Source organism: Equus przewalskii, chromosome 27 (assembly GCF_037783145.1).
Source record: "Equus przewalskii isolate Varuska chromosome 27, EquPr2, whole genome shotgun sequence".
Lineage (NCBI taxonomy): Eukaryota > Metazoa > Chordata > Mammalia > Perissodactyla > Equidae > Equus > Equus przewalskii.
Genome location: NC_091857.1, coordinates 14643643 through 14664596, shown reverse-complemented (window position 1 = coordinate 14664596; position 20954 = coordinate 14643643). Strand labels below are relative to the sequence as shown.

Below are 20954 nucleotides of genomic sequence, written 5' to 3'. Positions count from 1 at the left end.
GCTGAGGACGGCTGGCCCTGAGCTAACATCCGTGCCCATCTTCCTCTACTTTATATGTGAGACGCCTGCCACAGCGTGGCGTGCCAAGCGGTGCCATGTCCACCCCCGGGATCTGAACCAGTGAACCCCGGGTCACCGAAGCAGAACGTGCGCACCTAATCACTGTGCCACCAGGCAGCCCCGTCTGTAATGACTAATTTTATGTGTCAACTGCCTAGGTTATGTTGCCAAGTTGTTTGGTCAAACACTAATCTAGATGTTACTGTGAGAGTATTTTACACATGTGACTAACATTTACAATCAGTTGACTTTAAGTTACTCAGGAAAGTAGCTGGCTTCATCCAATCAGTTAAAGGGGTTGAGAGCAGAATCTGAGGTTTTCCAGAAGTTCCGCCTCAAGACTGTAAGTTAGAAACCCTACCTGAGTTTCCTGCCTGCGGCCTGCTCTGCAGCTTTCAGACTTCCCAGCCTCTACAATTATGGTGAATCAATTCCTTAAAATGTCTCTTTATATATGTGTATATTTATATAAATAGGACATATATAATAGGATATGTATCTCTATATCAGAATTTATGTTTCCTATAAAGATAGATAGACAGCTGTAATAGAATATATACCTGTATATCCTATTGGTTCTGTTTCTCCAGAGAACTCTGACTAATTCCATCCATTCCTCATAATACTTTCAGTCACTAGGTTTAGCATTCATTTATGATTATTCCCTGAATCAAATATTGCAATGATGGTTGCCAAATGGTGATTTTCTATCATGCCCTTTACATTTAGTTGTCATTCTAAGGAAGAACTTCCTTTTCTCTCTTATTTGTTTATTTTTTCACATATTTGTTTATAGCAGCATAGACTTGTGAATTCTTATTTTATTCAATAGGCTATAGTCAGTTGTTATCTTTATTCATTTTGATGCCTAAATTGTTCTAATTTGACCACGTGGAGCTCCTTCAAGCCAGCTCCTGTGTCCTTTTGGCATGTCCCCATCATTCTTTGAGTGCTTTCATACTTTCTGTCATGAAATCTTCCAGGCTCATCTCATAGTTTCCCTGCTCCAGTCATTTCTCTAAAGAGCCCTATTTCTTTTTAGTGGCGAATGGTATTTAGAAATGCAGGTCTAGGTTCTAGGTAGTCACTGTATATTTTCATGGCAGTTGATATGAAATGTCACAGGCAATTTAATCAATTCAATTTAATCAACATTTATTGATTCCCAACTTTGTAGAATAATTGCAAGATATTCTTTTTTTTTTGGTGAGGAAGATTGGCCTGAGTGAACATCTAACATCTGTTGCCAATCTTTTTTTTTCTCCCTAAAGCCCCAGTACATAGTTGTGTGTCCTAGTTGTAGGTCATTCTAGTTCTTGCACGTGGGATGCCACCACAGCATGGCTTGATGAGCAGTGTGTAGGTCCAAGCCCAGGATCTGAACTGGTGTACCCCAGGCCGCCGAAGTGGAGTGTGCAAACTTCACCACTCAGCCATGGGGCCTGCCCCAGAACTGCAAGATATTCTAATGAGAAGGAAGTGAGGGATTCAACACGGTTTACCTTCTATGGGTTCATTTAAAGTCAATTGAAAATATTACCTGTTTTCAGATTTGGAAGTTTTCTTCTTGTTTTGTTCTTGTCTTTTCCAAATTTGATCTGTAAGTTAACTAAACAGTATTAGACAACTAACAGGTGATTTAAAGATCTAAACAATTTTAAAACAAAACTGTAGAAATTAGAAGAAATATAAAACATGGCATTAATCAGTGGGTAGAAGAAGAGGATGGAAATACGGTGTTCAAAAGATGGAAAATATCTAGTATTGAAATAGGTATGGGGAAAACCAGAATCCCAATACACTGCTGTGACAGTGTAAATTGTTACCATGTTAAAGAGGACAAGCTGGGAAATCTATTCAAAAAAAAAAAAAAAAGAAAAGCCAATGCCCTCAAACTCCACATCTACAAGTCTATGTTAGGGATACAATCGTTCATGAGCACAAAGAGATAAGGACAGGTCTATTGGTTGCAACAGTTTTGGTCAGAGTAAAATACTAGAGACAATTCAAAAGTGCATCCGTATGGGGCAGACGAAATAAAATTGTGTTATGGCTATGTTATAGACGACTACAGAAGGTAAAGGAATAAGATAGATGTCTATGTGCAGCTGGGGGAAGATCTTCAGGACAGGTTAGGTAAAAAAAAAAAGTAGAATATTCCATTTTATGAATATGTGAAATAAAACATCATATATGAAAATGTTAATGCAGAGAACCGGTCTGGAAAAATAACTTCATGATTAACTCAGGGGAAGGACTTGCAATTTAAGGAGATTAAAGATGGAATTTTACCTTTTATACCTCTGCAGTATTTGAAATTCTTTTATCAAGAAAAAGTTATATATTACGCAAATCAAGTGTTTCTAAGTTACTGGAAAAACTGACTTCTAAACGCATGATCTTAACACTATATTGCTAGAGAATCTTTGTCCTTTCCCTTTAGTTGTGTAAAAAAACCTATGGTTGTGTAAAAAATTCCTCCATAACTTAGTGCCTTAAAGGCTTAAAACAACAAACACTTATTATCAGACAGTTTCTGTGGATCAGGGACCCTGGGCATAGCTCAACTGGCTGCCTCTGGATCCAGAGTTCTCCTGAGGTTGTGGTCCAGCTGTTGATGGGGGCTGCAGTCTCATATGAAGGCTCAAGAAGGGGGGCTCTGCTTCCAAGCTCCCTCGTGACATTAATCTCTTCACAGGGCGGCCCCCGGAGCAAGTGATCCAAGAGACAGTACGAGAGAGCAAACAGGATGGAAGCTGCAATCTTTTCAAACTTAGCCTTGGAAGTGACATCCCATCACATTGGCTACATTTATTCATTAGAAGGAAGTCATTAAATTCAACCTATGCTCGGGGGAGGGGATGGCATACGAGTGGGTGAATACTAGGAGGCAGCTTCCTATGTGGTCATCCTAGAGGCCGCCTACCATACCCTTCCCTTAGAGAAACTCTCCTTCTCCGAAACAAAACCTTCTAAGTTTGTGTATTTTTGAGAGTTCTGGAGAGACGCAGCCCCTTTCTTTTTATTTTTTGGCACTTCTAACATACTAAAAATGAAGATATCTGAAAAAAAAGAGTTAATAAAATTGTGGTTTACCTTTCCTATTTACGTCAAACAAATCTACCCTTTCAAGATGAAAATATAATTTTTCTATTGAGAAGTTAACTTCAGAATTTATAAAAACTATTAATTAGAAGCTTACTGTAGATCTTACGGTCTGGTACAGGGATACAAATTTAAAGTTGTGAGATGCATCCTTTCTTTCAATCCTGTATGATTTGACGATACTCTTTTTGGAGAATATACAAAAAGTCAATGCTTGATGCTCTTCATGAACATGCAATTCTACCCAAATAACTCTCCTGGTGGCACTTTTTGTGCCAAGCCCTAGGTTATTCAATGTAGAATGGGTTTAATGATATGGGATTCTAAACTCTTTTCTATTACACAAAATATTGTAGACAGTTTTATTTTAAATTTAAGATAAAATTCTGCAGAAGATATAGAGCAAACTACACATACATTTATAATACAATATTAAGAAAGCATCTTTAAAATCAGCTCCAGGAGAAATGTTCCGAGCTTTCCTGATGGTATTAACGATAATGAAAATGTCTTGGTAAGCATATGCAATTATTGTCGTGGGGAAAATTTATTCCCTATTCATGATGTTTCTTTTATGTGGAGGAATCTTTAAAACATGACACTCTTGAGTACTGTTCTTTCTCTTCCTTTTTGGGGAAGGGCAGCCAGCCTAAGTGCGGAAAGGACACATTTTGCTCTGCTCCTCCATTCCATGTGTCCTTCAGGGGCAAGCAATCATATGAAGAGATCTGTGGCTGTCTGCAACTAAGTGAGTAAATGTAACTTCAGCATCTAGGATTAGCAAGCTCATCTGCCTTGGATATGCCAGAATCTCCAAAATGAGCTTTATCAGCAATAAAAGTGATATTTTACTCATGATTTCTCTTCTGTTCTGGTTTATTTCTCAATTAGTTCAGAACTCACATAGGAAGCAAATGTGTTATATTGGTAGCTCCCTATTATGAGTTGAATTGTGTCCCCTAAAAAGATAAGTGGAAGTCCCAACCCCGAGTTCCTCTGAATGTGACCTTATTTGGAAACATGGTCACTGCAGATGTAACTAGTTAAGTTAAAATGAGGTCATGCTGGAGTAGGGTGGGCCCTGAATCAAATATGACTGACGTCCTTACAGGAAGAGGAGAAGAGAGACACAGGGAAGACAGCCATGTGAAATGGAGCCAGAGATTGGAGCTATGCTGTCACATGCCAAGCAACAGCCAGGGTTATCAGAATCTGGAAGAGGCCAAAACAGAGTCCTCCTCTAGAGGTTTCAGAGGGAGCGTGGCCCTGCCAGCACCGTAAATTCAGGCTTCTAGCCTCAGTACTGTGAGAGAACACATTTCTATTGTTTCAAACGGTCCAATTTGCTGCACTTTGTTATGGCGACCCCAGGAAACTAGGAGCCTGCCCCTCCCCCTCCTTAAAATACCAACAAGTGTAAGACCTGAATGAACTAATCTTGCATTTTACTTTCTCTTCATATCAATGTGAAAAAAAAATTGTTGAAGGTCTTCATTCACTGTTGGCATTAATGAGACCAGTTTAACCTTAAATTACTTAACTTGTTACAGTATAGAGACATCATTCCAAAAAGGACCTGTGAAGACCTTATTTAATTAATTAACAACAAAGATTAACTTTAATGAACTGCAAGGAAAAGATCTGAGCTCAGTAGTGAATATTTTGATGATCAAATGCTTTCCCTGTATACGGATACATATTAATTGCACACCATGGAATGCGGATCTCTGAACATAAATTGCATTTCTCAGGAAGTTTTCTTTTTATTACAATGTGCTATTTCTGCACATTTAGATTCTTAATGCAGAATTTGTGTCTTAATGCAGAATTTGGCATTGTTAGATGCATCTTGGTGAAATATTTTTCTCTTTTTTTAATCAGAGTGGAGCACAAATAAGCGCCAAAGGACTATTCCCTTTCTGAAAGGATTCCATTCAATGTATTCAAGACAGCCTGACGTCAGTGGGTAAATGTAACTACAGATGAATACGGAGGGAAATGACTCCCATAGTCAATAAAGCATATTGGTGTGTGTGCTAGACAGAAGATCCTTTAGTTGACTGAATTATCATCTTTGAACAGGAAACAAAAAGGATCCTGAGTGAGTGAAACGTGTTTCAGATTAATTTACTAAAAACAGAAATGGACTCAATTTTTACTTCTTTATGCCGGTACCTCTAGGGGGATCTGTCACATGGGTGATATAGAATCACTCCTCTGTGAATGTGTCAATGCTTTTGAGATAGGGCAATGGTTTAGATGGCAGGGGAAGGCATCAATGGATACTCCAAAGGGGAAAATATATTTTATATTTCAGACATAAATAAAAGAATGTATTTTCCAAAATATTTTGTTGTGCCTTTGATTTTAATTTAATATAGAAGAAACAAAATAGCACTAGTAAGAGTTCATCAGCTAAAAATATCTACAATATGTAAACAAAGTCTGAATTTAATTTAATTTGTCATTTAGAGTGTTCAGTGTTGGTGAGCACTATAAGCAGTAATAAATGTATTCCTTCTGCAACTGTATATTGATATAAATAGCATATCAATTAGCTGTGTTTCAAAAACAGATTTCTAGGTTGATTATTTGGAACAAAAAAACTACAAAGTTGCTTCATTGTAAACATTCTAGTTTCCAGGCTAGTGTACAAAAACATATTTAATACATGGCATAACCAAGATATTATATCTGTAGAAAAAATACAGAAGAAAATGCTTTATAACTTTTATGACTACCATGACATAAAGTAAGAATGGGAAAATATTTTTCTTTCTTTTTTTGGAATTCTAGCATTTGACAACTACATTTAAGAGAGCAGAAAATGGATGAAGCCTTTTTCTAAATTCTGAAGGAAATCTGCTTTCAAGGCCTTAGAAATTAGTGGAGACAGTTCATGTGGGCATCTTAGTGATAAGACCACATTACTAGAACTTGACTAAGGAGATATTAGATGAGAAAGTTAGGTTAATGTCTTTTCAGTGGGTCTTTACTGTGTTACTAATATAGAAATCTATTTGCATACAATCATTTGTTAATTTCCATTGTGTCAACCCACAAACAGTTTGGACTAAATCACAGCCAACTCTAACCGTGTAGTTTAATTTGAGGATGTAAACTAGACCAACTGAAGTTCAAGATTGTTTTATCTGAGAGCAACATCAAAAATCTTTTAAGTAATGCTACGAACTTCTCACAATAGACTAGGATCTTTTTATTTTTAATTAATTTATTAAGTTTTTGGTGAGAAAGATTGTTACTGAGCTAACATCCATGCCAATCTTTCTCTATTTTGTATGTGGGATGCCACCACAGCATGGCAGCATGGCTTGATGAGCAGTACATATGTCCGTGCTCCAGGATAAGAACCTGTGACTCTCAGGCCACTGAAGCCAAGCATGGAACTTAACCGCTATGACACCGGGCCAGCCCCTACACTAGATTCTTAAAGCTCCATAATTTTAGTTGCAAACTCTAGCTGAGAAGCCCTAGACATGGAGTCTCCTTTGTAACATGGCATCATGTAAAGTATCTGAATGCTATGGAATAGCAAGATATATATTGGATACAAATATGAATTGATATATAGATTTAATATAAATTTGAAAGTCCAGTAGCACTTGGGAATTAATATTAACTTTACACTATTCTTCTGATGAGAAAATACTGCACTGAATTATTATAGCCATTCTCCTGCCCCCCTCCAGAATTTTTTCTTTGAGGACACTGTTTTGAACTTAAATTATTTTGAAATTCCTTTTTGGCGTAGTTATCCAGTTCTATACTAAATTATTTTTCTTGTTCTCAGATTAACCTTATCAACCCCTTCCAAGTAAGAGTTATTTTCCATGAAATACCATTTTCACGTAGGCATTTCAGGTGCATTCTGTGTTCTTTAATCTGTTTAAAATGTGCTAACAATTTTTTATTGATAGTTTTATTGCAAATTCAGATTTTTTCCCCAAAATTCTAATTTCAAATGCATTCCACTTAGAACTCTTCAGGATTTCCTAAAACTTTTATCCAAACAGAAGTCCTTAGCTGCCATTTTTCCTCATAATTGAATTTTTGTTGACAGAACAATGAGTACAAAGAAATCCTACTTATTTATATCAGTAGCTATAATCAGTGCAAAATATGCTATTCTAGCAGAGTATTTATTAATTAAATACTACTTTGTTTTTTGTGTTTATTCATATTTTCTATATAAGCATAATTAATATCCTCATATTCAGATTTAATATTTAGTATGCAATCATCAAAGTCTTGTGAGTTGTCTATGACTAAAAACAGACAGTAATATATTTTGTCTTAGCACAAACGAAGTGAATATCTTTGCTGAATTTTATGTTTATGCATTCTCTATGGTTTTTGTTTTCTATGTAACCCTTATAAATAGCTTTCACAAGAACATAGGAAGATCAAAGACATAGTTGGAAAACTTTTCATCATGACATCAATTATTGTGTTTATTTAATGTGCTTATTTTATTTGCCCCCAATATTCTTGCATTTCTCTACTATGGAGGGCATTTTTGGATGACGTCCCAGCGTTCATTCCCAGCGGTATCAAATTTTTTTGGTGGCGTTGAAAGGGGACACTTGTGGTTCCGTGTGGTTCCAGGGAAGCTAAAGAAAAGTTCTAGATATGGAGTATGTGATCTAGGCTACTCCAATCAGTTGATTCCACCTCCCTGGATACAAGGTGTGGTGCAGGAGGTGGGCATGTGGCATCAGTCAGTGCAAGGAGAGTTAATCTTGAGACATTTGCAAAAGACACACTTTCTTTCATGGTTCAAATGGGGAAACATGTGTCCCGGAGATCCACCTGTCATCACGATATTAGAAGGAGACTCATCTTCAGAGGGCAACCAGCTCTGCAGAAGACAAAGAAACTGGGTCCGTGGAGAAGTGCTTATGTGGGTAGCTCAAGTCTCTCCAGAAATGAGGCCTACCTTTGGGTTTTTTGGTTACAGGAGCCAATATAGTCCCTCGAATTTTTAAGTCACTTTGAGTTGGATTTTCTGTTATTGGCAAACAAAGTATTCTAAATGATATTAGCGTTCACGGTAGGAACACTCCTTGTATGTTGCATTCTTCCACATCAACTCATCCTGTGGCAGCCAAGTCTTGGTTCCCAATTTCTCCTGGCTCCCTTCAGAGTACTGTTTTCCTACTTAGATGGGAAAGAATTTTGTCCTAGTTTCCAGTCCATTGGATTTCTTTTTCACCATTTTATTTAGAGTTCTTCTTAAAGTTCTCAAAAACAATTCAGCATTATTTATACTTTTACTTCTTAAAATTTAAATCATGTAAAAATGCTTAGGAAGCCATAAAACTTGCATAAACAATTTTATGTACTTTCTTTTGAGTTCAAAATATTGGAGGTGTTTAATACAGCAATGTGTGAAATTCTGAGCTTAATTTAAAAAGTTTGAGTAAGCATTGAAAAAATACACAAAATTCTTATACATAGTTATTTACCTCCTTGTTGCTTGACTTATTAGTTGACACTATTAATTTGATAAATTAATGGTGATAAATTGGGTGATATTAACTTGATAAAATAAGTATATTTTTTACCATGATCATTGTGTTAAATTGGCTGGAATAATCACATAAAAACCTAAAATCTTAAAAACCTAAAAAAATACCTAACTCAACTTGAGAAAACATATCTAAACATTTTGTATATATAAAATAAAGATATAAAGTAATCTAAGAAATGTAAGTTTTAATACCAATATTCATAAAAATTTCAAGCTTAATTTTGACCTTTTCTCCTTTATTGGTAAATTTTGGTGCAGACTCCTGATGTGTGATTTTGTTATTATTTCTATTTGTACTGGTAATAGCTGTACACTGATTGAACATCTGATGAAATATTCCATTATTCCACACATTAGTATCCTTGATTAATATAGTAGCCAAACTTTTAGAATTTTTGTGGAAAGCAACAGAATTTGTTTTGACGTTATTTTCATATGAATCAAAGTTTCTGGTAAAGAGACCATAGCTAGCCAGTGTTAAAATGCGAACTGATTGAAGTAGAGTAAAATCTGTAAATGGCAAATGATGCAAAGGTATGTGCCACTGCGAACAAGCAAGTTCCTTCCGCTTGTCAGGCAGAACATCAGGCTGCTAGAGACCATGAATGGGATGTCATCAACGGTTGAATTTTATCAAAGCAAGGCTGAAATTCAGGTGGCACCCACATTGTCTTACCAGTACAGGTCGTGAAGGTAATGAAATACATGTTAACGCCTGGGCCATCCCAGCCCTTCCTCTGCGCCCCTAGACCCTATAGAACTCTTGTCCAACACTCTGGCCTGTGTCCATTTTCACTGGTCATTGTGTGTGTTGTACCCAGTTGTTCAATGTTTTTATACTGCCCCGGATCCAAGTGCTAACAGCATTTGTAGGTTAGCACACTCTATACAGATTTTTTCTATGTAGTTTCATATTGTTATACTAAGCAAATACAACAGCAACTTCAGGCTCATATTTGACTTAGCTGGTTTCTTGTACTGTTGCCAGTTCTTCCACATTACGGGTACAAAAATTTTTGTCACTTTGTGAAAGGGGAGGTGGGTGTCAAGCAGATATCCCAAATCCTCCCCCAACACTGCTAACCCATTTCCTGTAATTTGAAATAGTGGCAGGTGTCCCAAAACATTCTGACAGCCATCTCGCAACCAGGTGAAGTAACTGTCTCGGGATTGCTGTTGGGCAATTCTGCCCTTTATGTAAACAGTCACTGATTCCTTCTCTGGAAAGAGATCTGTTATGGCTGCCTTTGGAATGAAATCACCAGCTACTCAGCTCGGGCGGGAGCTCCCTGCTTCTCCTTCAGTCTGACGTCGCCAGTGACCGTAGACAATTCAGTGCTGCCACTTCTCAAAAACCTCAAAATTCCATCCTACTCCTCTCTCTTCTCCCGTATCTTCCCCCACTTCACCATTCCCTACCGAACCCCCCCAGCCGCTTAGGGTTCTTAAGGAAGCAGAAGTCAAATGAATGGGAAAATAACGTGAGGGAAAAGTAAGGAAGAAGTGCTTAGTGAGGTCTACGGAAGCATACATCTCTGGCTTCACCGAAATTGAATTCTTTAGCACTTTCTGCCTACTCTCTTCCTCTGATTCAAATTCACATGCAGATTCCTGTGTCCAATCCCTTTCACATTGATTTCTCTTACTTATTGCCACATAGAAGCAATATTTATCCAATTTGAAAATTTCATATTTCTAAGCAAATTTAAGTTTTCCCCAAAATAATGAATAAATGGATTTTTTATTCTCTGGGCTGGTCATGACATGATTTTATAAATTACATTATTATATTTGTTTGAGCAAACAGTTAAATCTGCTTGCGTTCTCTAAATACCCAAGGACTACACGAAAATACAGGCAGTTCCTAACTTGAGTGGGTAGGTGGAAGAGAGTAATAGCAAAAATTGAGCCTTAAGAGTTAAGCAAAGTGAATGAGCCACATGGATAAGGATGCAGTGTTGACTACAGTGTGCTCACTATAGGAGTGCCTTCTGTGCCCATCTAGGTTTTCAGTGCTGTTGGTAAGAGTAATGGAGACTACAAATCATCTACTAAGAATGTCTTGGCTGATGTCTATTTCTGAATAGGGAAGTCAGAGAGAAGACTGCTGAGTTCAGGGGAACACGAGAATTATTCCTGAAATGGATAAGCATATATTTTGGAAAGAAAAAGTAAGCAATTAGGAAACAGACATGGAGATGCCACCAGAGATGGCATACGCTATTGGGGTGAGTGGCACTATGAAATCTGTTGAACTAGTGGAGTGGTCAATGGAGTGGGCTAGCATTCCATAGGCCTGAAATTCCAAAACCGTAGCAGCTAATCCCCATTCAATCCCCTTGAAATTTCATCCTTGCTTATTCCACAATCTATTCTCAAATGCTTTCCATCAACATTTGACGTAGAAAGCTATAAATTATCTGGATATTCAGATCTGTATTTATGTACAGTATTTACTGATTTCTTTAAAATGACTTAACTCCTTCTATTGGAGTTCAATTCAGTGCCAGGGTATCAATAATGTGATGCAGACCATGGCGTGCTATGGTCCAGAGGTGAAGTCTGAAAGGTTGTTTGAGGAATAGCATTATTAATTTTTAGTACACTCATGAAGGAAATAAATGATTGGCTAATTATATCTCATTGGTATAATAATTCACAACCAAGTTGACATGCTTTTAAAAAGCACATAATCTGAACTAGAGCTCTCTATGTGCACATATGTGCATGTGTGCATGCATGCATATATGTGTCTGTATGTCTAGTTTTTCAAGGTCCCAGGAGGAAAAATGTGTTATCCCACTTCTAGGTTATTGGCATAAAAAATAACGTTAAAATTTGTAAGTATTTAAGTAAAACTTGTGATTTATATTATTTATTTATTTTTTGAGGAAGATTAGCTCTGAGCTAACATCCACCGCCAATCTTCCTCTTTTTCCTGAGGAAGACTGGCCCTGAGCTGACACCTGTGCCCATCTTTCTCTACTTTATATGTGAGATGCCTGCCACAACATAGGTCGGTGCACAGGATCAGAACCGGTAAACCCCACGCCTCCGAAGCAGTGTGTAAACTTAACTGCTACGCCACTGGGCCTGCCCAAAAGTTATGTCTTTTAAATGTAGAGGATTTCACTTTTGCTTAACAGTGAACTTCAGCATTTAAGGATTTATTTCAAAAACAATATTTGAAGCTAGATGGGAAAAAGATATAACTAGATTACACATAAATCATAATTGCTGGCAGTCTAGAAGCATCTTGGTTTGATATTAATTATTTCTAGATTCCTCTTGAACAGTTACATAATTACCAATTTTTTAAGAAATTAAAACAAAAGCAAAGAAGTTATTGTCATTTGAACACATTATAACATCACGTGAAAATTAAGCTGGCGCTTCTCGGTCTTAAAAGAGACAACTACCAACAACTGTAAAAATTTCAAAATTTTATTTGCTTTACTACATCAATGCATCCAAAGAGCTAAACCAAAAAGAAACAAACAAAAAAAGAAAACGTGTTCAGTAAGCAATCTTGGTCAATCATTTTTCCGTTAAGCAATACTGATTCCTTGCTTAGATTTACTTTGAGGTCTTTGGTTTTCATTTCAGAGACTACGTTTCACTAGGTTTGGGGGACGAAGGGAAGCTACGTTACAGTCTTCCCGCTCCTGGCAGGTATTTTTAAAATTACTCATCTATGAAAAATATTTAGGAAAGAGAAAACTTTGCCATTTGCTTTTTTGTTCCATTAGTTGAAGTATAGGTTATGGTCTGTTGTTAAAATATTGGGTTAGGAATAATTTTTTCTAATTAAAGTAAGAAACTCAATCATACCACCTTTATATATACTGCATTTTATCATTTCTAAGCTAATTTCTGTATTTTCTATTCTTTTAGCCTCACGTGACCTCTTTGAGACTAAATAAGAAATTGTAGACACTGGACGCCACGTCTTCTCCATCCTGTCACTATTTTCTTCTAATTAGATGATGTGAGCTGCCTGAAGATTACCTTCTATTTCTGTTTTCACTCATTGAGAGAGGCGAAACTTCATTTTCAAAGTTGCTATTAGATTTACACAGTACTCATTTTCTTCTTAAGTAGCAATTTATACAAAAAGTGAAATTCATATTGAACAGTGCAAAATGGTGAATAAGTTTAAAAGTTGTTCAAATGATTATATGTCCATATATCAAATGAGCTACAGAAACAAGAATAAACAAGTCGTTTAAGATATTCAGAGATGATACTTCGAAGATAAAACTGTCTGCTGCGGATGTATAGCTTTAGCTTTACTATCAGAGGATTTGCATTTATAAAAAAGGATTTTTAAAATAATATGTGTCAGTGATATTTTATGATTTAAAAAGAAAATAAATCCATTTAAAATACAATCTGGCTTTGTGTATGTAGAATCTGTAATGTTCCTAAGATTTTGTTTAAAAACATATGGAGAGAGAGTGGAGAAAGGGTTCTCTTTTCCTTCTTAATGTGAACCACACCTTTTAAAACTTTTTTCAACTATTTTTATTTTGATAATTTTACTTATCTACCATCCTTCTATCTACGCTTGCCCTATGCCTATTATTTATTAATGTTTTAATAGTTTAAAAAGTTTTTGTTTTTCTTAAGAGGAACATGTACTACTTTCCAAAATTAAAATATGAGTTTGGGAAAGAGAGAAGAATCTCAAAGAAACAAAGACACTCAAAATTACAATTTTCCAGAGACAGCCACTTAATTTTGATATAGTCTTCACATATATTTTTTTCTAAATTGAGATAATATTATACAGTGTTTCGTAACCTGCCTATCTTGTATAAAACTATTGTAAAGTGAATATTTTCCATATATCAGGAATATTGATTCACAACCACTAGGGGTAATCAATTTTTGGCAATGCATTTCTTTTATTCAATAAACGTACCCTGTTATTAAATTTCAGAACATAATTTCTTTACATTTATTATAGAGTTATATGCTACCTTTCAGTGGACAGTCTTTCCCTTTTAAGTTTTAGCTAAATGAATCTTTTTTATAGATGTTTGATAACCCAGAGACAAATAATGGCTTTACTCGACAAACACCAGTAGAGGCCGTATGGTATTAATGGGGAGGATTTCACAGCAATCCTGTGTTATCGAGTTACTCCTCCTAGCACCTTATTCCATGTAATTTTAGACGTGGTACAACTTCAGACTGTGTTTCCTGCTCTGTTAGATGGGTATAGCACTACCTATCTTAACGGGTTTTTATGAGAAGTACAGATCACTCTGATAGTGAAAGCACTCTGTAAATATATTAAATATGGTTAATTGGCGTGAAATATCCATCCCTGTTTCCTTCTTGTGAGCCTTTCTGTATTGCAGAGGCTGGAGGACCAAAAGCCACAATACCCAGGCTCTTGTGCATCTAAGGTTCTGTATTTAAAATCAGTTCCCTCAACATAGATGCCAGATCCCAGGAAGGCGGAAGTGAGCTGGAGCCAGCTCCTGCCTGCTTTGTGCTGTGTTCCGTTAGCAGGCATACTTGAAAAGTGGGGTTGAAGATGTCAGGCGGAAGTTGCCCTGGAAGACACAGCCGGTCTCCCAGGGCCAGTGTTCCAGAGTCAGTTTCCTGGGAGCTCTGGGAGTTGTTCTGGCAGTGGCTTTTTCTTTCTTTATTTTTAGTTGTGGGTCCTTCTAGTTGTGGCATGTGGGATGCTGCCTTAGCATGGCCTGATGAGTGGCGCCATGTCCGCGCCCAGGATTCGAACCAGCGAAACCCTGGGCTGCCAAAGTGGAGCGCGCGAACTTAACCACTCGGCCACGGGGCAGCCCCTGGCAGTGGCTTTTTCATCGTTGGAGCAGAGCAGTGGCGGTGGTTTTTTTTAATAATTCAGTAGTTTCATCAGTGATTCCTAATTTGCTGGCATCTTGATTCTGGCAGAGGTCAGATTAGGAGGCCCAGATCAATCCACACCTCCAGTTCTTCCAAGGATTTTACATAATTCCTTGATCTGAACCCTTTCCTGCTTAAAGTACCTAGAGTGATTTCAGTTCTTGAACTGAACTCTGACTAATACCATCAATTATAAAGTGATACCAAAATGCCAGAGAGCCAATGTTTCCATTTTCTTTTGAACTTTCCAGTTTATGTAGCCACACAGTAATCTGTAAAATTAAGTAGTCCGTGATTTTTCTCACGATTCATAAAAGTCTCCTTCCTTTATTTTTTAAATTAGTTATTTATTAATCATATCAGTAACTTCTCTCCCACCTCATCACTCACATTTGGACTCCCAACTTTTTTTGCATAAAAAGTTGTATTGAATTTCTTTCTTGTTCAGGAGTCACTGGCTACTTTGATCTTAATGATTTATGGAATAATTCTCATTTCTAGGCTATAGTTGTAATTTTCCCCCTGCATTCATGTTAGTAAAACCAAGGAATAAAACAGAGAGGATGGTTTCTAAATTATCTTTGACTTTCGACTAGACGGACCTTTTCTCAGTCTGTAGATCCTTATCAAGGTAAGAATTCTCAGATGAGAACCCACAAGGACAATGAAGACGGGGAAGACCGTTAACCTTCTCATTTGTGGGCCTGATTGAAAGACACACTTGCCAGCATGTAGAAATGAAGCCCAGCACAAACCAAAATAGATTATTTAGAGTATCAGTCATTTCACAAATACAAAAGACCTATGATAATTTAAGCTGGATGTACTTCAAAGCACCTTGGCATTCTTCTGGTCATTAGGACATGGCTGGTGGCTGTGTCAAAATGTGTCATATATTAAAGAAGAATTCATCAACACTGCCATTCTGTATGCTCAATAAACCAGCAGATGGTGTCTGACAGTTTCTCCAAGGTGACATCAAAAACATTCCGTGGAGTCCCCTCTTGCTTCCTTCAACATCAATATATTAGAACAGATTTCCACTTGCAAAACGAAGAGAAAACCAGACATGTGAGTGACTTCTGTGTGCAGAGAGAAGCGAACGTGCAGGACGTATTTCAATTTGCCTCAATGATCTCGTGTGAAAAGTACTGAAAATCAGAACAGAGCTCTAAAAGCAGAAAAAGAAGGTTCATATAGAAGAGAAAATTGCTGATGATCATATTTTAATCTGGCACGTTTCTTGCTTACCCAGAAATTGGATGAGATTAGTTGAGTTTGCAGATAAGCTGAAGATGGATTGTAAATATTCTCTGTTCTCCAGAGCAGGCGAGGACAGCATGCATATAGTGAGTGTAATACCTCTATCCTGAAGCAGATTAATTTGAGAAATGCTGAAATATTGCTATTGATACCAGTATTTCAGTAAGAACTGTTAGAACAAATAAAGTAAAACAACAGTACTAGAATTTAATAATTTTATGTACAAATGTATGAAATATTTATAGATAGGTATTTACTTTCATGAAACATTTATAAAGGTACTATATAACATAAGTTAAATTTGATAACAACAGAATCAATATATGTTATTATTCTGATAAAAATGATTAATTAGAAATCAAGTCAACACTACACAAAATGAGGACAATGTAATCATGATATATTAAAATGGAATATTATTGATTTTTTTAACCAACATGAATCGATTATGTCAGAGTTGAATAATATGCTTATTTTTGTGAAAAAATTTCCAATTGCTAATAAAACTTTTTGTGATTTTACACTAGTTGGGGGCAGGGGTGCTATCCTGAGATTATTTCTAGCCGACCAATATGTTTCCATCATCCTCTTCATATCTCATTTGATAACTTTGCCAAGTGCTTTTTGAACAGCTATTTGGTTTTGGAAAGGCTGTAACATTTATTGATGTCAAGCTGAGTTTGTTTTTTCCAATAAAGCATTGTGAATTTGGGGTCTCCTTGAGTTTCACTATCTGCTGATGGAGATCTTGGTGCATGGCCATGTTCACATTCATAGTCCACTTGTTCCGAAAGGCTTTGGACAAGAAAAGCATTTTTCTTGCATTTGACTCTTGATTACTCCAGGATATGGCTGCTTATTGAGATTCGCACTAGTCCTGGGCTGCCCAGACATGCGGATTGCACTATAGTCTGTGTGTTTGTGTTTTTTTTTTTTAACAAATTAAGTCTTTGACTTAAAATGAGTCCCTAAAATTTAAACGACTCAGCTGCCAGATTTTTAAAATCTGGTTGGGTTCGCACACTCCGCTGCAGGCGGCCCGGTGTTTCGTTGGTTGGAGTCCGGGGCGCGGACATGGCACGGCTCATCGAGCCGTGCTGGGGCAGCGTCCCGCATGCCACAACTAGAGGGACCCACAACGAGGAGTGTACAACTATGTACCGGGGGGCTTTGGCGAGAAAAAGGAAAAAAATAAAATCTTTAAAAAAAAAAAAAAGAAAACTGCAAACCAGAATTGTAAACACAAGGTGCGTAAGCAACACCATGCACGAATACTGCTCCTTTGCAGTGATAAAGGATTGCCCGAGAGAGTCAATGAAGATGATTTTTAAAATATGGAGAGGGCAAAGAGTGAAAAAATAAAAAGCCCTGGCAGTTGAACACTCTTTGTGGTGGCAGCAATGTAGAATTTAGGGAGAGGTAGAGGGTGGGGACAGATAAGGGACGACTTCGGTTTGATTTATATAATTATGATGATGTTAATAAGAGCAACAGCTAATAATGTTGAATGTTTTGTCTGTCATTCAGTATCCCAGGTACCGTGCCACCTACTCTATACGAATTATCTAATTTAATTCTTACAACAACCCTATGAAAGCAAATACTGTTGTAATAACCACTTTGCTGTGACTTGTAGATGTTAAGAAATTTGCCCAGGGTCACACTGCTCAAAGCTCATGAAATGGACGGAGAAGCCTCAGCTTTCACTGAGGAGCTCAGAGATAAGCTCTACTCTGGAATTGTCTTCACACTGCTATGACAGCAAGGGAAATTGAGGAAGGAGCCCTTTCTTTCTAGTTAATTTAAACAGCTAAGGACTTGCACTCATTTGAGCTTTAAAAACAAAAATCCATAGTGTCCTTGGGAAAATGGTCAAAATCTATTTGCAATAACAGTCCAAGCAAAAATCCTAATTTGACTAGCTAAACTTGAAAGTGGTTTAAAAAGAAGCCTCTGTGTACTTTGCAGGGGATAAACTCTGCCAATGATTAACGCTCATCACTGTGATCACCACCATAAAACAGATCCTTGGGGCCTGGGGCTAGGGATTTGTACATTCATCATCTCAGTAAAGGAGAGTAGGTTTCAGGCGGTGGAAGGACAAGGGCAGAATGGGGCTCAAGGAGCGCCCTGCACGGGGAGATGTCAAAAACATTAATAAAACCGACTAATGTCAGTCTGCTTTTTATTATCACCAAGCATCAGCAACTCCAAACCCAATTTCATTGATAAACTACTCCTGCCAGAAAAAGATGTCGTGTTGGTCTAAATTACACTTGCAGTGCTAACTATTGAGTTTTAATAACATGTATGAAGCTTCAAATTGGCACATTTTTATGACTTACCCTTTCATGCGCACTATATTCTTTATGGAAGTAACTTTGGAAAATCTTTTGGAGATAGTTGCCTCCCCCTGTACACATGCACGTGTGCACACACAAACTTGGGTTCACAGTTTCGTTCTAGCAGTTTTAAGTTTGCAACAGTTCAGTCTCGTTTGAGTTTTCTTCAGGTGCAGTTCACCTCTCTAAATCCAAATCTCTCTAAAGTAGCGCAAATTCCTATATTTAAACAGTGGATCCCAATCAGTGAGGACAGCGCACTGTAAATATGAAGAAATAGAGCTCGACTTACTTCAGTCCTAACATTCTATGTGGCCACTTGTAGTTTTTACTTGTATTTAAATTTTAAAACAGTGGAAAAGTGTGAACTTCAAAGTGTCGCACCTTTATTTATTTATTATATTGAGGTATAATTGACATATAACATTATATTCCTTTCAGGTGTACAACGTAATGATTTGATACCTGTGTGTATTGCAAAATGATCACTGTAATAGGTCTAGTTGACATCCATTGTGCTACGTAGTCACAGCATTTTTTTTCTTGTGATAACAACTTTTAAAGATCTACTCTCTTAGCAATTTTCAAATATGCAATACACTGTTATTAACTCCAGTCACCATGCTGTACATCACATCCCCAGAACTTATTTATTTTATAACTGGAACTTTTTTCCTTTTGACTGCCTTCACTCATTTCCCTACTCCCAACCCCACGCTTCTGGCAACTGCCAATCTGTTCTCCGTATTTATGAGCTCTTTGTTTGTTTGCTTTTAGGTTCCACATGTGAGACCTTATGGTATTTGTCTTTTTCTGTCTGACTTATTTCACTTAGCATAATGTCCTCAAGTTTCATGCCTGTCTTTGCAAATGGTAAGATTTCATTCTTTTTTTATGGCTGAATAATATTCTATTGCATATATATACCACATCTTCTTTATCTATTCATCTGTTGGTAGACACGTAGATTGTTTCCATGTCTTGGCTATTGCAAATAATGCTGCAATGGACATGGGGGCGGGGGGCAGATATCTTTTCAAATTAGTTTTCATTTTTTTTGGATAAATACCCAGAAGTGGAATTACTGGATCATATGGTAGCTTTACTTTAATTTTTTGAGGAATATCCAAACTCTTTTCCATAGAGGTTGTACCAATATACCTTCCTACCAACAGTACACAAGGGTTTCCTTTTCTCCACGGCCTCACCAAGACTTGTTATTTCTTGTCTTTTGGATAATAACCGTTCTAACAAGTGTGAGGTGATATCTCATTGTGGTTTTGATTTGCATTTCTCTGATGATTAGGGATGTTGAGCATCTTTTCAAGTACCTGTTGGACATCTATATGTCTTCTTTGGAAAAATATCTATTCAAATCCTCTGGTCATTTTTTTTTTTTTTTTGAGGAAGATTAGCCCTGAACTAACATCTGCTGCCAATCCTCTTCTTTTTGCTGAGGAAGACTGGCCCTGAGCAAACATCCGTGCCCATCTTCCTCTACTATATATGTGGGATGCCTGCCACAGCGTGGCCTGACAAGCTGAGCCATGTCCGCACCTGGGATCCGAACAGGCGAACCCCAGGCCACTGGAGCGGAACGTGCATATGTTAACTGCTGCGCCACCGGGCCAGCCTGCTCTGGTCATTTTTTAATCGCATAGTTTGGTTTTTGCTATTGAGTTGTATGAGTTCTTTATATATTTTGCATATTAACCCCTTAATAGATATATGATTTGCAAATATTTTCTCCCATTCAGTTGGTTGTCTTTTCATTTTGTTGATGGTTTCCTTTGTTGTGCAGAAGCTTTTTAGTTTGATGTAGTTTGGCTTGTTTATTTTTGCTTTTATTGCCTTTGCTTTTGGCATCAAATCCAAAAAATCACTGCCAAGATTGATGTCAAGGAGCCTAATGCCTATGTTTTCTTCTGGGAGTTTCATGGTTTCAGGTCTTATTTTCAAGTCTTTAATCCATTCTGAGTTATTTTTTGTGTATGGTGTAAGATAGTGGTCCAGTTTCATTCTCTTGCATGTGGCTGCCCAATTTTCCCAACACCATTTGTTAAAGAGACTCTCCTTTCCCCATTGTATATTCTTGGCTCTTTGTTTGGGTTTATGTGACCACTTGTGGTTTTTACTTGTATTTAAACTTTAAAACAGTGAAAAGTATGAACTTCAAAGTGTCATATATTTATTGATAATTGCCTTTTTAATTTTATATGAAATATTTTACTAAATATAAATAACATTGAAATTAAAATATATTCTTTTTAATTGTTTTTATCATTATTATTATTTTTCTTTTTGAGGAAGATTAGCCCTGAGCTAACATCTTCTGCCAATCCTCTTCTTTTTGCTAAGGAAGACTGGCCCTGTGCTAACATCCGTGCCCATCTTCCTCTACTTTATATGTGTGGGGGTAGACAGAGAGGGACTACACTGGAAAGGGAAGCATTGCTGCAAGTCTGCTGCCGCCAGCCACTTGGCTGCATCAATATCTGAGTGACAAGAATCGCAGAATAAGAACAGAGAGGAGAAGCAGATGCGGAGCCCTAGACGATGAGCTTGGTTTTATGAATATTACATTTGAAGACAGAGCTTCAGAGATAGGAATCTAGAGCGTTAAAGAGAAAGGTATGGGTTTAAGATAAATATTTTAAAATCACACACGTACAGACATCAATTGAAACATGACGGTCGGTGAAGAATTCCGCTTAAACTGAATGTGGAGTGAGGGAGGAAGATAAAGGGAGGACTGA

General features: G+C 37.1%; 1 long non-coding RNA gene across 1 annotated transcript; it reads left to right on the top strand.

Annotated features, from left to right (window-relative positions):
• Positions 1-1547: 1547 nt before the first annotated feature.
• LOC139079878 (uncharacterized) lies at positions 1548-13339 on the top strand. Its single transcript, XR_011533864.1, has 4 exons — positions 1548-5266; positions 10804-10944; positions 12323-12388; positions 12611-13339. It is a non-coding gene; the product is annotated as an uncharacterized lncRNA (long non-coding RNA).
• The last annotated feature ends 7615 nt before the right edge of the window (positions 13340-20954 follow it).